Source organism: Schistocerca gregaria, chromosome 8 (assembly GCF_023897955.1).
Source record: "Schistocerca gregaria isolate iqSchGreg1 chromosome 8, iqSchGreg1.2, whole genome shotgun sequence".
Classification (NCBI taxonomy): domain Eukaryota; kingdom Metazoa; phylum Arthropoda; class Insecta; order Orthoptera; family Acrididae; genus Schistocerca; species Schistocerca gregaria.
In genome coordinates this window covers 495,401,241-495,416,127 of record NC_064927.1, presented here as the reverse complement: position 1 = coordinate 495,416,127, position 14,887 = coordinate 495,401,241, and the positions used below count along the sequence as shown (strand labels likewise).

Genomic DNA, 14,887 nt, shown 5'->3' with positions numbered 1-14,887 from the left:
CACAGTATTCTGACGTCACACTACCTGGTGTTTGGGTTCCTGGCCTTTGGAGTGCTGGTGCTGATCGGGAGCCTGGTGTTCACCATACTATCCAGTAAGGAAGGTGAGTGGCACGCAGGTCCCTCTGCTGTACGCCTGCGCTCGGACTGCGTCACACGGCCCAGTATTCTGACGTCACACTACCTGGTGTTTGGGTTCCTGGCCTTCGGAGTGCTGGTGCTGATCGGGAGCCTGGTGTTCACCATACTATCCAGTAAGGAAGGTGAGTGGCACGCAGGTCCCTCTGCTGTACGCCTGCGCTCGGACTGCGTCACACGGCCCAGTATTCTGACGTCACACTACCTGGTGTTTGGGTTCCTGGCCTTCGGAGTGCTGGTGCTGATCGGGAGCCTGGTGTTCACCATACTATCCAGTAAGGAAGGTGAGTGGCACGCAGGTCCCTCTGCTGTACGCCTGCGCTCGGACTGCGTCACACGGCACAGTATTCTGACGTCACACTACCTGGTGTTTGGGTTCCTGGCCTTCGGAGTGCTGGTGCTGATCGGGAGCCTGGTGTTCACCATACTATCCAGTAAGGAAGGTGAGTGGCACGCAGGTCCCTCTGCTGTACGCCTGCGCTCGGACTGCGTCACACGGCCCAGTATTCTGACGTCACACTACCTGGTGTTTGGGTTCCTGGCCTTCGGAGTGCTGGTGCTGATCGGGAGCCTGGTGTTCACCATACTATCCAGTAAGGAAGGTGAGTGGCACGCAGGTCCCTCTGCTGTACGCCTGCGCTCGGACTGCGTCACACGGCCCAGTATTCTGACGTCACACTACCTGGTGTTTGGGTTCCTGGCCTTCGGAGTGCTGGTGCTGATCGGGAGCCTGGTGTTCACCATACTATCCAGTAAGGAAGGTGAGTGGCACGCAGGTCCCTCTGCTGTACGCCTGCGCTCGGACTGCGTCACACGGCCCAGTATTCTGACGTCACACTACCTGGTGTTTGGGTTCCTGGCCTTCGGAGTGCTGGTGCTGATCGGGAGCCTGGTGTTCACCATACTATCCAGTAAGGAAGGTGAGTGGCACGCAGGTCCCTCTGCTGTACGCCTGCGCTCGGACTGCGTCACACGGCCCAGTATTCTGACGTCACACTACCTGGTGTTTGGGTTCCTGGCCTTCGGAGTGCTGGTGCTGATCGGGAGCCTGGTGTTCACCATACTATCCAGTAAGGAAGGTGAGTGGCACGCAGGTCCCTCTGCTGTACGCCTGCGCTCGGACTGCGTCACACGCCACAGTATTCTGACGTCACACTACCTGGTGTTTGGGTTCCTGGCCTTCGGAGTGCTGGTGCTGATCGGGAGCCTGGTGTTCACCATACTATCCAGTAAGGAAGGTGAGTGGCACGCAGGTCCCTCTGCTGTACGCCTGCGCTCGGACTGCGTCACACGGCCCAGTATTCTGACGTCACACTACCTGGTGTTTGGGTTCCTGGCCTTCGGAGTGCTGGTGCTGATCGGGAGCCTGGTGTTCACCATACTATCCAGTAAGGAAGGTGAGTGGCACGCAGGTCCCTCTGCTGTACGCCTGCGCTCGGACTGCGTCACACGGCCCAGTATTCTGACGTCACACTACCTGGTGTTTGGGTTCCTGGCCTTCGGAGTGCTGGTGCTGATCGGGAGCCTGGTGTTCACCATACTATCCAGTAAGGAAGGTGAGTGGCACGCAGGTCCCTCTGCTGTACGCCTGCGCTCGGACTGCGTCACACGCCACAGTATTCTGACGTCACACTACCTGGTGTTTGGGTTCCTGGCCTTCGGAGTGCTGGTGCTGATCGGGAGCCTGGTGTTCACCATACTATCCAGTAAGGAAGGTGAGTGGCACGCAGGTCCCTCTGCTGTACGCCTGCGCTCGGACTGCGTCACACGGCCCAGTATTCTGACGTCACACTACCTGGTGTTTGGGTTCCTGGCCTTCGGAGTGCTGGTGCTGATCGGGAGCCTGGTGTTCACCATACTATCCAGTAAGGAAGGTGAGTGGCACGCAGGTCCCTCTGCTGTACGCCTGCGCTCGGACTGCGTCACACGGCACAGTATTCTGACGTCACACTACCTGGTGTTTGGGTTCCTGGCCTTCGGAGTGCTGGTGCTGATCGGGAGCCTGGTGTTCACCATACTATCCAGTAAGGAAGGTGAGTGGCACGCAGGTCCCTCTGCTGTACGCCTGCGCTCGGACTGCGTCACACGGCCCAGTATTCTGACGTCACACTACCTGGTGTTTGGGTTCCTGGCCTTCGGAGTGCTGGTGCTGATCGGGAGCCTGGTGTTCACCATACTATCCAGTAAGGAAGGTGAGTGGCACGCAGGTCCCTCTGCTGTACGCCTGCGCTCGGACTGCGTCACACGGCACAGTATTCTGACGTCACACTACCTGGTGTTTGGGTTCCTGGCCTTCGGAGTGCTGGTGCTGATCGGGAGCCTGGTGTTCACCATACTATCCAGTAAGGAAGGTGAGTGGCACGCAGGTCCCTCTGCTGTACGCCTGCGCTCGGACTGCGTCACACGGCCCAGTATTCTGACGTCACACTACCTGGTGTTTGGGTTCCTGGCCTTCGGAGTGCTGGTGCTGATCGGGAGCCTGGTGTTCACCATACTATCCAGTAAGGAAGGTGAGTGGCACGCAGGTCCCTCTGCTGTACGCCTGCGCTCGGACTGCGTCACACGGCACAGTATTCTGACGTCACACTACCTGGTGTTTGGGTTCCTGGCCTTCGGAGTGCTGGTGCTGATCGGGAGCCTGGTGTTCACCATACTATCCAGTAAGGAAGGTGAGTGGCACGCAGGTCCCTCTGCTGTACGCCTGCGCTCGGACTGCGTCACACGGCCCAGTATTCTGACGTCACACTACCTGGTGTTTGGGTTCCTGGCCTTCGGAGTGCTGGTGCTGATCGGGAGCCTGGTGTTCACCATACTATCCAGTAAGGAAGGTGAGTGGCACGCAGGTCCCCTGCTGTACGCCTGCGCTCGGACTGCGTCACACGGCCCAGTATTCTGACGTCACACTACCTGGTGTTTGGGTTCCTGGCCTTCGGAGTGCTGGTGCTGATCGGGAGCCTGGTGTTCACCATACTATCCAGTAAGGAAGGTGAGTGGCACGCAGGTCCCTCTGCTGTACGCCTGCGCTCGGACTGCGTCACACGGCCCAGTATTCTGACGTCACACTACCTGGTGTTTGGGTTCCTGGCCTTCGGAGTGCTGGTGCTGATCGGGAGCCTGGTGTTCACCATACTATCCAGTAAGGAAGGTGAGTGGCACGCAGGTCCCTCTGCTGTACGCCTGCGCTCGGACTGCGTCACACGGCCCAGTATTCTGACGTCACACTACCTGGTGTTTGGGTTCCTGGTCTTCGGAGTGCTGGTGCTGATCGGGAGCCTGGTGTTCACCATACTATCCAGTAAGGAAGGTGAGTGGCACGCAGGTCCCTCTGCTGTACGCCTGCGCTCGGACTGCGTCACACGGCCCAGTATTCTGACGTCACACTACCTGGTGTTTGGGTTCCTGGCCTTCGGAGTGCTGGTGCTGATCGGGAGCCTGGTGTTCACCATACTATCCAGTAAGGAAGGTGAGTGGCACGCAGGTCCCTCTGCTGTATGCCTGCGCTCGGACTGCGTCACACGGCACAGTATTCTGACGTCACACTACCTGGTGTTTGGGTTCCTGGCCTTCGGAGTGCTGGTGCTGATCGGGAGCCTGGTGTTCACCATACTATCCAGTAAGGAAGGTGAGTGGCACGCAGGTCCCTCTGCTGTACGCCTGCGCTCGGACTGCGTCACACGGCACAGTATTCTGACGTCACACTACCTGGTGTTTGGGTTCCTGGCCTTCGGAGTGCTGGTGCTGATCGGGAGCCTGGTGTTCACCATACTATCCAGTAAGGAAGGTGAGTGGCACGCAGGTCCCTCTGCTGTACGCCTGCGCTCGGACTGCGTCACACGGCACAGTATTCTGACGTCACACTACCTGGTGTTTGGGTTCCTGGCCTTCGGAGTGCTGGTGCTGATCGGGAGCCTGGTGTTCACCATACTATCCAGTAAGGAAGGTGAGTGGCACGCAGGTCCCTCTGCTGTACGCCTGCGCTCGGACTGCGTCACACGGCACACTGATTGACGACCCTCAACGTCTGCGCCAGTGAGGCGCAGGCTCTGCACACGATTCCGGTAGACGCGCCGCTGCGCCCTCTTCCACAGGAGCTCCTGTCTGCCCAGGCACCAGACACGTCATAAACGATCTGATCAAAAGTATCTGGACACCTTTTACTGGAGACCGATGTGGGCTGTGTCCTCCCTTTGTCTTTAAGGCAGTAGGCGTGCGGTCTGAGGCGCCTTGCCTCCTTCGGAGGTTCGAGTCCACATGTGTGTTGTCCGTAGCGTAAGTTAGTTTAAGTTGGATTAAGTAGTGTGTAAGCCTAGGGACCAATGACTTCAGCAGTTTCGTGCCATAGGGACTTACCAAAAATGGTTCAAATGGCTCTTAGCACTATGGGACTTAACATCTGAGGTCATCAGTCCCCTAGAACTTCTACATCTGCATTTACATAAGTACTCTGCAATTCACATTTAAGTGCTTGGCAGAGGGTTCATCGAACCACAATCATACTATCTCTCTACCATTCCACTCCCGAACAGCGCGCGGGAGAAACGAACACCTAAGCCTTTCTGTTCGAGCTCTGATTTCTCTTATTTTATTTTGATGATCATTCCTACCTATGTAGGTTGGGATCAACAAAATATTTTCGCATTCGGAAGAGAATGTTGGTGACTGAAATTTCGTAAATAGATCTCGCCGCGAGGAAAAACGTCTTTCCTTTCATGACTTCCACCCCAAATCGCGTATCATATCTGCCACACTCTCTCCCCTATTACGTTATAATACAAAACGAGCTGCCCTTTTTGCACCCTTCCGATGTCCTCCGTCAATCCCACCTGGTAAGGATCCCACACTGCGCAGCAATATTCTAACAGAGGACGAACGAGTGTAGTGTAAGCTGTCGCTTGAGCACTTTGGGTCCTGAGCCATTGAGTGCGGGTGTCTACCATAAAGACTGGCTGGTTTTAACGTATTTTAAACTACTACAACTCATGAAACGTTTCAGTTATAGCAATAAAATTACTCTTATTGAATAACCTAGACTTTCTTGTTTAAAACCATATATAATACCTTTCTCTTGAATTAATACTCACTTTTGACAAGCGTTATTATTATAACATTGATTTTGAAAAAAGGAAAAATTGGTCAAAGGTATATTCACTGTATTTTCTAGAAGGAATTTTTTTTATTTTATACAAAAATTATAATTATGATGGATACAGTATGTCTTATCTACAATAACCTCCTGTAACTGTTTTAGGACGCAATTTTCCTCTTTGTGTGGTAAATTTTGAAGAGCGCAATTTGCACAATGCTACTTTACATTAACTACACTGGCTGCTTGTGTCTTTTCGCCACACTTTGCCAGAAACTTCCTTATTTCCATAAGTGTAACTCCTTTCCACTTTGATAATGAGCAGGTGGGTGAAAGGGAATTTGTGCTTCATAATTTCCTGATGCATTGTTGAGCATACAGATTAGTTTGTTCCTTTATATGTTTCATCATACTGTCAGGAAACATGAAAAAAATTCTAGAGGTGCACTGTTCTCGTCTAAACTGACAACATTGCACATTCCAAGTTGTCCTGAGAATAGATCGCTATCTGGTGCATGATCAGTAGTCGTCCAGTCTTCCTCAGAATCGGTGCGGCGCGCACGTTTCGGCTTCCCCTCGCCGTTAGTCGCACTCATTCTTCAGGCACAATATCGACGGGATTACTTGCTGCTGAAGTGCTTGGTCACCTGCGCTCCTCTTCTGAGTCTATCAGACGAGTAGTATTTGCAAATAAAATCATAATTACGCACTTAGAGTTTTTTCAGTGAAAATCTGAGCAAAAATTATAGATGTTTTGTTGTCAGAATTCTTTATCTGAACTGCCAGAAACTTCTTCTTGAACATAGTCCACATCATCATCAGAGTCATCTACAATATCTTCCTCTGACAAATCAACGTGAATTTCTTCTAAATCACGATATAACTCGCGAGCAATTTCTTCGTCCGTCAAGCCACGCTTCGCCATGTCGACGCTAATGAGACTGCGCGGGTAAGAAATCTCAGCTCACAAAATCCGACAAATAAACAGGGAAGCACACCCTTCCACAGCATGCCCGCACTATCTAGTGACCAATACTCGAACTACAGTCCATCCGTCCATCCAGGGCATCCCAGACAAGCGGGAGCCGTAAGAACACACAAAGGAAAGAAGGGGAAGAACGAGAACACGCGCCCGTACAATTACGGTCGCCGGACTTTCGGGCAGGTCGCGCTCGCCCGTATTTTTACGAGCGTCGGCGCCTAAGTGTTAGTGCACGTGTTGCATCTTCGAAGTGTCCTGCCAATGAAACGCTACCTTTGGCTCGCCTTCCCCACAATATTATCTATGTGGTCTTTCCAACTGAAGTTGTTGGTAATTTTAACACCCAGGTGCTTAGTTGAATTGACAGCCTTGAGAATTGCACTATTTATCGAGTAATCGAATTCCAACCGATTTCTTTTGGAACTCGTGTGGATCACCTCACACTTTTCGTTATTTAGCCTCAACTGCCACCTGTCGCACCAAACAGCAATCTTTTCTAAATCGCTTTACAACTGATACTGGTCTTCGGATGACCTTATTAGATGGTAAATTACAGCATCATCTGCGAACAACCTAAGAGAACTGCTCAGATTGTCACCCACGTCATTTATATACGAGGTGCATTAAAGTTCTAAGGCCTCCGATTTTTTTCCCCCGGACTGGAAAGAGATAGAAACATGCACATTGTTTTAAAATGAGGACGCGTTCATTGTCAATACGCCCCAGAGATGGCAGCACCGTACGGCAGATGGAATTTTACCGCCAGCGGCGAGAATGAGAACTGTTTTAAACACTTAAAATGGCGACGTTTTCCTTACTTGAACAGCGTGCAATCATTCCTTGTCTGAATTTGCGAGGTGTGAAACCAATTGAAATTCATCGACAGTTGAAGTAGACATGTGGTGATGGAGTTATGGATGTGTCGAAAGTGCGTTCGTGGGTGCGACAGTTTAATGAAGGCAGAACATCGTTGTGACAACAAACCAAAACAACCTCGGGCTCGCACAAGCGGGTCTGACGACATGATCGAGAAAGTGGAGAGAATTGTTTTGGGGGATCGCCGAATGACTGTTGAACAGATCTCCTGCAGAGTTGGCATTTCTGTGGGTTCTGTGCACACAATCCTGCATGACGACCTGAAAATGCGAAAAGTGTCATCCAGGTGGGTGCCACGAATGCTGACGGACGACCACATGGCTGCCCATGTAGCATGTTGCCAAGCAATGTTGACACACAACGACAGCATGAATGGGACTTTCTTTTCGTCGGTTGTGACAACGGATGAGACGTGAATGCCATTTTTCAATCCAGAAACAAAGCGCCAGTCAGCTCAATGGCAGCACACAGATTCACCGCCACCAAAAAATTTTGGGTAACCACCAGTGCTGAAAAAATGATGGTGTCCGTGTTCTGGGACAGCGAGGGAGTAATCCTTACCCACTGCGTTCCAAAGGGCACTTCGGTAACAGGTGCATCCTACGAAAATGTTTTGAAGAACAAATTCCTTCCTGCACCGCAACAAAAACGTCTGGGAAGGGCTGCGCGTGTGCTGTTTCACCAAGACAACGCACCCGGACATCGAGCTAACGTTACGCAACAGTTTCTTCGTGATAACAGCTTTTAAGTGATTCCTCATGCTCCCTACTCACCTGACCTGGCTCCTAGTGACTTTTGGCTTTTTCGGAGAGTGAAAGACACTGTGCTGCTATTGCCTCAGCGATTTTCCAGTGGTCAAAACAGACTGCTAAAGAAGCCTTCGCCGCTGCCATGAAATCATGGCGTCAGCGTTGTGAAATATGTGTACATCTGCAGGGCGATTACTTCGAGAAGTAACGCCAGTTTCGTCGATTTTGGGTGAGTAGTTAATTAGAAAAAAAATCGGAGGCCTTAGAACTTGAATGCACCTCGTAGATCAGGACCAGCAGAGGTCCCAGGACGCTTCCCTGGGGAACACCTGATATCACCTCAGTTTTACTCGATGATTTCCGTCTATTACTACGAACTGCGACCTTCCTGACAAGAAATAACGAATCCAGTCGCACAACTGAGACGATACCCCATATGCCCGCAGCTTGATTAGAAGTCACTTGTGAGTAACAGTGTAAAAAGCTTTCCGGAAATCTAGAAATACGAAATCAACCTGAGATCCCCTGTCGATGGCGCCATTACTTCGTGCGAATAAAGATCTAGCTGCGTTGCACAAGAACGACGTTTTCTGAAACCATGCTGATTACGTATCAATAGATCGTTCCCTTCGAGGTGATTCATAATGTTTGAATACTGTATATGCTCCAAAACCCTACTGCAAACCGAGGCCAATGATATAGGTCTGTAGTTCGATGGATTACTCCTATTACCCTTCTTAAACACTGGTGCGACCTGCGCAATTTTCCAATCTGTAGGTACAGATCTGTCGGCGAGCGAGCGGTTGTATATGACTGCTAAGTAGGGAGCTATTGTATGAGCGTAATCAGTATACAATCTGGACCTGAAGACTTGCCCGTATCAAGCGATTTGAGTTGCTTCGCTACCCCTAAGGCATCTACTTCTAAGTCATGCTACTTAGAACTACTTAAACCTAACTAAGCTAAAGACATGACACACATCCATGCCCGAGGCAGGATTCGAACCTGCGACCGTAGGGGACGCGCGATTCCAGACTGAAGCGCCTAGAACCGCTCGGTCGCAACGGCCAGCGACTTACCACAAATTTAAAGTTTCCTTTAAGGCAGCATGAACGGTGCCACGGACACTTTCAATGAAGCGGCTGAATGTCTGTGGATAAATGGCAGCCGTTGTTCCGGACAAGGTAGTGATGTTGGACGCTCGGATCTGGAGCGAAGGCGACGTTCTGACTCATCCCAGACGTGTTCCACTCGGTTGAAGTCTGAATTCTGCGTAGGCCAATCCGTATATTACTGTACACAAAAGACTGCCTCGAAGATGTTGCTTTCGGACAAGGGTGCATAGCAGTGTTGATACAGTCATCGTCTCCGAACTGTTCCTCTACTACACGCAGTACACAGTGCTGTAAAATGTGTTCGTATCCATCAGCATATAGCCTTTTCTTAAGCACAATAAGACGACCGCATCCTAACCAAGAAAACCACTCCCATGCCGTTACACCACTTACTCCATACTTCACTGATAGTTCCAGACACAATGGCAGGCAACGTTTTCGAGGCTATCGCCAAGTCCAAACCCTTCCGTCGCATTGACACAGTGTAAAGAGTGACTCATCACTGCAAATCACTCTTTTCCAGTCACCTCCTGTCATGCGACGCTGCTGTTTGCCGCTCCTCAGACGTCGCCTCGTATTGACTGCAGAAATGTGTGGTTTGCGAGGAGCCAGTCGACTATTGTACCCCATTCTCTTTAATTATACTCACATAAAAAAAGCTTTGCATGACCCCGGTTCCCACAACTCCTGAAGATGACGTCGAGTGTGGGTATTGTATCACAGACACAGTTCCTTTGACTGTTCAGATATGTCACTAAACCCGCTCAAAGATGTAAACAACCATGCATGAGCAGCGCCTATTGGACGGCATCTGACAGCCGATCAGTTCTAGTCACTCCACCGGGAAGGATGGACCACGGCTCGTGTTGTCTGTAGTTCAGCCGTGCCTAGACGGTCAGTACCGCGGTTCGATCGCGTCCGCATTGTTTCTTTGTGCCAGGAAGGGCTCTCAACAAAGGAAGTGTCCAGGCGTCTCGGGGTGAACCAAAGCGCTGTTGTTCAGACATGGAGGACACAGAGAGACAGGAACCTTCGATGACATGCCTCGCTCAGGCCGCCCAAGGGCTACTACTGCAGTGGATGACCGCTACCTACGAGCTATGGGTCGGAAGAACCCTGACAGCAACGCCACCATTTTTAATAATGCTTTTCATGCAGCTTTTCGTGTTACGACTCAAACTGAGCGCAATAGGCTTCATGATGCGCAACTTCACTCCTGACATCCATACAGAGGTCCATCTTTTCAACGACGACACCATGCAGCGCGGTACAGATGGGCCCAACAACATGCCGAATGGACCGCTCAAGATTGGCATCACGTTCTCCTCATCGATGAGTGACGTATATGCCTTCAACCAGATAATCTTCAGAGACGTGTTTGGAGGCAACCCGGCCAGGCTCAACGCCTTTGACACACTGTCCAGCGAGTGCAACAACGTGGAGATTCCCTGCTGATTTGGGCTGGCATTATGTGGGGTCGACGTACGCCGCTGGTGGTCATGGAAGGCGCCGTAACGGCTGTACGATACGCGAATGCCATCCTCCGACCGACAGTGCAACCGTATCGGCAGTATATTCGCGAGGCATTCTTCTTCACGGATAACAATTCGCGTCCACATCGTGCACATCTTGTGAATGACTTCCTTCCGGATAACGACAACGCTCGACTACAGAGGCCAGCATGTTCTTCAGGCATGAACCCTACCGTAAATGCCTGGGATAGATTGAGAAGGACGTGACCCACCAGCCACTCTGAGGGATCTACGCCGAATCGCCGTTGAGGAGTGAGATAATCTGGACCAACAGTGCCTTGACGAACTTGTGGGTAGTGTGCAATGCAAGAGGACGTGCTACTGGATACTAGAGGTACCGGTGTGTACAGCAATCTGGACCACTACCTCTGAAGGTCTCGCTCTATGGTGGTACAACATGCAATGTGTGAGCAACAAAAAGGGCAGAAATGATGTTTATGTTGATCTCTGTTCCAGTTTTCTGTACAGGTTCCGGAACTCTCGGAACCGAGGTGATGCAAACTTTTTCTGATGTATGTATAAGGACAGTAATTGTGCTAGCAGGACTCTGGAACTTCTGACTGATTCCTTCTGCAGATGTTTTACTTCCACCCTGTGTAATGCTCGACGGTCGCTGTGCGTCAGTATATGAGGTCCACCTGTTGTTGGTTTAACCACCGTTGTTCCTTCCTGCTTCCAGTTCAAAAGCACGTTATCAACACTTCAACACTCGATTTGGTGAGCTTTAGGTGGGCTCGAATGACATGCAGTGACTGGGCCGTGGTTCGAAATGACATTCCATCCTCCTGTTACTGCTTCTCTGCTGACAACACAATACTGTTGCGTCCGCCTCTCGTGAAATCTGCTGGTCCTGTCCACATTAAATAGGGATGTCTGAATGCGTTTAATCAGACAGCATACTCACCTCTTATTTGTACCTTTTACTTGGGGTTTCGAGTGATGTGACGAATCATTTCTGGTCACGGAATCGCACATAGCGTCGAGAAAGGCTCCAGCCTGTCAGGCAGTCTCTCACACACACATCAATAGCCATTCGACACGCCCCCCCCCCCCCCCCACCCCTGATACCCTCCAAGTCACCTCCATTTACATTCTCCTTCTGATGTGTGTGATCAGTAATGTATATGCAACTTACTTCTTTAGCTAGAAATCGGATTGTAGTTGATCATTCACACAAAAAGGGTAAGATCAGCTGTAAGTGAATAAATATGAAGCAGCCAACTAGTTGCAACAAAAGGCGGTTTTGTTCAGCCTTTGACCATATTTTCGACACATGTAAACCCATTTTCTTCAGAAATTCATGTAACACTGGAAAAACATCAAGTAATGAAGCAATCTGACATTTGTCCACTGCAAATATACTGTTAGCGCACATCATTGTACACGTTATTAAATATACTGTCCACTGTGATCAGGGCCTGTCAAGTATGAATAATCAAAATCCAGAAATAAAACTAATCAAATAAAACGTGAGATCATGTTATCAGATGTACCCTGACACCATGTGAAACTGTTCTCAAAGGTTATTTAAAGCCACCTTTTGTTGCGACCAGTTGTCTGCTTTGGATCCATTTACAGATCGTTTATCGTTACTGAAGGCAACGGCGTTGCCGCAATTAATACACCGGTTCTCGTCAGATCACCGAAGTTAAGCGGTGTTGGGCGTGGCCAGCACTGAGGTGGGTGACCATCCGAGCTGCCATGTGCTGTTTGCATTTTTTGGGATGCACTCAGCCTCGTGATGGCAATTGAGGAGCTACTCGACCGAATAGTAGCGGCTCCGGTCAGAGAAAACCATCATAACGACCGGGAGAGCGGTGTGCTGACCACACGCCCCTCCTAACAGCATCCTCAGTTGAGGATGACACGGCGGTCGGATGCTCCCGATGGGCCACTTGTGGCCTGAAGACGGAGTGAAATCGTCGGTGAAGTGCAACGATGTTCAAAACATTGAGGTTCAGTTCTAAAACAAATAACTGACGAGATGCTGTCATACTACATTTTGTCTTACACATCATCACACCTACAAGCCAACAATGGACGCTGACTGATCAAATTCTCCCCTTCTCTGAGGCACCTGTCTAGACCATCACCACGTATCGCCGTGAAAATAAAATAAATATCTCGCTTGTACAGTCTGTTTAAAATTACCTGATAGTTAACGTTTGCCACTTGCTGCCACGGTGTTGCCACATGGACCGCCGGTGTCGCTGAGACTCAGGTAACAGACACGGCACGTCACTTCACTAGCGCTGTTAACGTGTTAGACGGAGCAATATTATTGAGGTGACTGCCGCAAGTTGTGCCGGAAGTCGAGAAGCTCTGTCGACAGCCGATTTCAATTGCGGCAGAAGACGCGTTTTGCAGCCCTGAATTTGAACTCCATATCCTAAGCTAACCGCAACATGGTGATGTGTAGTGTAGCCGAGGAAGCGGTGGTCAACAATCTGTGGCAGTACTGAAATCACGATCACTTTGTCCACGGCTATTAAAGCTAGCTTCTACGAGCAAACTCAAGGCAGAAAAAGTTCAGTTTCAGCGCTAGAAGCAATTTCTCGCTATCACTGGTGATCGGAAACTATCCTCTCACTGGCTATACAAGCTGCCGCGTTGCCAAACCAGATAAGCAGTCGGCGTTGTTACTTTGTTGCAGATTATATACGACACAGGCAGATTCAGGCGAAAAAAAGAATGGTACGTACAATAATAAGAGCAAATAACAAAGTCAGTACGATAATGAAAACGACATGGCAAACAATTATAAATAAAAAATTACGTTTAAGCCAGTTGTTTGAATAAAAAAGATAATCAAACTCTTTTGATTAAATCAATAATAATAAAAACAGCTGCCTCACATTTGACGAGATTCGAACGTACAATCCTCAGCGTGGTAGGCTTATTCGCTAACCATTGCAGTATGGTACAGCACTGAGTCAGGTTATTATACAGGGTGTATCAAGAAGAACCATTCCATTTTTAAAAAAATCATAACTATTATGTTATCTGAGATACGTGCATGAACAATATACTGTTGGAAAGAGCAAACTCTCGAGTTTTACGAGGTTCTCGCTAGGTAGCAGCAGTGCGCGTCCACTTCAGTTCTAGTAAAAATGGTGTCGGGCCAACAGAAAGCGTTTTTTATTCTACGTTTTGCGTAGTGCGGATCAGTAATAACTGTTCAGCGTGACTTTCGTACTAAGTATGGTGCGGGTCCTCCTACACCACAGAGCATTAGACGATGGCATCAACAATTCCGAGAAACATGTAGTTTGTGTAAAGGCAAATCGCCGGGCCGTTTCCGGGTGTCTGACACAGACGTTGATCGCATCCGCCGTAGTTTCACAAGGAGTCAACAGAAATCCGTTTTCCGTGCAGCTCGACAGCTCAGCATACTCCTGGCGTGTGTTGCGTCGACTTTCACACGTGAAACGGTAGAAAATTTAGCTACTGCAAGCTCTTCGTCAAGGAGAGAGACAACGTCTGGAGTTACGTAATTTCATTTTTAACTGAAGTTCAGTCTTGGTCACAACATTTATGTCTCAATAACATAGGTGACCGGTTTCGGTTATATTTATACAACCATCTTCAGTCCCATGGCTTCCTTGGAGGATGGTACGCGGAGCTCTCCTCAGCTGCCAGGAAGTCAACTGATCAGTTTTTTTCAAAAATGTTTACGAAAATTATGTAATTTCCTTCTTCGCAAGATGCGGAATGAGAGTTTTATTCCATGCTTAGTATTCAGTGACGAGGCAACATTCCATTTAAATGGAAAAGTAACCGTTGTAATGTGAGAATATGGGGTTCGGAACACCCACATGAAGTTGTACTACATGAGAGGGGCTTTCCAAAATTTAATGTGTTTTGCAAAGTTTCACGGGAAAAGGTGTATGGTCCATTTTTCTTTGCCGAGAACACTGTTACAGGAAGAACGTATCTCGATATGCTTCAGAACTTTCTTTTCCCACAGTTGGAGACTGATTCGAACGACTTAATTTACCAACAGGATGGGGCACCGCCACACTATGATCAGGAAGTGCGGGAACTTTTAAATCAAACGATTACTGATGGATTGGTGTGTGTGTGTGTGGGGGGGGGGGGGGGGTTATCATGTATGGTAAAATACGAAATAGAAGTGCCAGACCCGCGATTCGGTATCCAAACACAAGAAGAAACGGAAAGTGAACTCACCAACTCTTGTGGTACTTTGGCAACGGCGAACGGATCGGGCGTGACGTTGAGTGCGCTCTGACTGGAGGACACCAGCTCGAACGCGTGAAGTGTCAGCTACCGAGTTACTTTAACCAGACTGCATTCGCGCTGCAACAGCGCCCGCGCCCCACTGGACGCTGAGTAACTCGACCTCCGGAAGGAGTTCGGTACAGTTCCGCACTGTGCTTGCTGGACGTAGTTACG

At 49.6% G+C, this 14,887-nt stretch overlaps 1 protein-coding gene and 1 pseudogene across 1 annotated transcript in view; both read left to right on the top strand.

The window, feature by feature from the left end:
- The window catches only part of LOC126285462 (peptidoglycan-recognition protein SB1-like), a 201,729-nt gene that overhangs the window by 170,261 nt on the left and 16,581 nt on the right, over positions 1 to 14,887 (top strand). The gene's annotated exons all lie outside the window — the stretch shown is intronic.
- On the top strand, positions 12,072 to 12,189 carry LOC126285612 (5S ribosomal RNA; annotated as a pseudogene).